This window comes from Neolamprologus brichardi, chromosome 20 (genome assembly GCF_056152115.1).
Source record: "Neolamprologus brichardi isolate AB-2024 chromosome 20, ASM5615211v1, whole genome shotgun sequence".
Taxonomy (NCBI): domain Eukaryota; kingdom Metazoa; phylum Chordata; class Actinopteri; order Cichliformes; family Cichlidae; genus Neolamprologus; species Neolamprologus brichardi.
The window spans coordinates 18,643,180-18,645,000 of NC_142123.1; positions in this window are offsets into that span (position 1 = coordinate 18,643,180).

A 1,821-nucleotide genomic window follows, 5' to 3' on the forward strand; every position below is an offset into this window, starting at 1 on the left:
GCCTTTGCGTCCTGCATGGAGCCAGTTATTCCTGAATGCCTGTGATCCAGCTTTAGGACTGTCTCATCAAACTCTGCGTGGTTCTGTGTCTGGTTTGCACAGTATTTGAGCTATGGGAAAAATAAATTTAAAAAAATCACAAGGAAGATAACTATTCATTTATCCAGCTTAAATACAGGGCTCTGATTAATTGTGTTAAAGTTAGACATTAGACAGTTAACAAAGTAACTAAGCTTTGTCCAGACTCTGCACTCTATGGAAGGTATGGTTTTGTTTGTTTAGTAATCTTTGACTGAAACGAAGGTAAAGATGCAGAACAGCCCAGCTTAGAGCCAAGATGCAGCTGGGAATGTGTAAGAGTATACTCTGTCAGAGCATGTCATTGCTTCATACACAATAACATTTAAAGGTTTTCAGAAAGGTGAACTATGAAGCAAGTTCAGGATAGCCAGGCGTTCTTATTTGGATGGCCCAAATATTCGAGCAGCTACCACAGCAGTGGCTTCACTCACTTAAAATGGGGCTATTTGCCTGAATATTTGTTAAACACAGACTGGTGCTTTCTGATGCTCTCCCAAATTCAAGGAGGCCTGGAAATTGCCTGGAAGTGTGCAGAAACGACAACAATCCAATACACTTTCTGCAAAAAACAGTAATAAGAAATCCTCAAGAGGCTCTTCAGCGATGGTACTTAGACTTTTTTGTTGTGCTTTTATTGCACTAAAGTCGTCGTAATGTTTTCTTGGTATTGAAACACAGAACTACTACTAAAACTGGTCTGTGGAGGTTCATCTCCAGGACAAAACAGAAACTAAACAACATTGTGTATGCTGTGCAGAGCAGTGAGGTGTGCTCAGTCCGTTACATTGGAGAACCTAAACCATAAACACATGGCACAACATAGAAGAGCCATATTGACAGCACACGACTCAGCCGCACATCTGCACCTAAAGGACAAAGGTCACTCTTCGAGGATGCCGATATTCACATTCTGGACAGAGAAGACAGATGGTTTGATAGAGGAGTGAAAGAGGAGGCCAATTATGCATACTGTCATCTTTGAACATGAGCTTACGACTCATGGCTCAGAAAAGGTTGGGGACCATTGCCTTAGATGACTCTAGAATGTACTGCATATGTGTCAGTCTTTTAATTACTTAAAAGCTGCCTTATGAAGGTGACATGCGTCATTGCTATATGACAACATTTGTCTAAATCAGTTGGAAGACCTACACTTTTCCATGTTTATGGAATAGTGTTTGTCTGCTTCCACTCTGCCAGACTAAAGATTTCATTGGTGGTGGATGCACAGACAATATCAACTGGTCACAGGATGCCTTCATCAGATGAGCAGCTTGTTTGTTTGTTGGATCAAAAACAAAAACAGGAACAATAAGTTTGCAGAAAGATGATGATTACTTTTGCAAGAATCTGAATTTACAAACACACAGACTCAATGAACCTACTGTAGCAGACCTGCAATTTCCAGGTTGAGGCTGACAGCAGGAGCACCTGTAAAGTTGATGGTGTCCGTTGATTCAGTCACATTTCAGTTCACCACTTGCATTCATTGTTTCTTTACAATGTGCTTCTCGTGTCCTCTGTCCTCTGATCGTCTGCATGTGACCTCAAGCAAACCAAGGATGTGTCAAAAATTAAAGTACAGCTGTGGTGGGCTACATCAAAACAATTCATGATTTAGTTATAAAATTATGTCATTAATATTGTTTATAAAGGTTTACGGTTATTACATTGGATTCAAGTTTCCACCCTTCCTGGGCCACACAAGGACATTCAAAGAGTGGTCCTGATCCAGTTCCT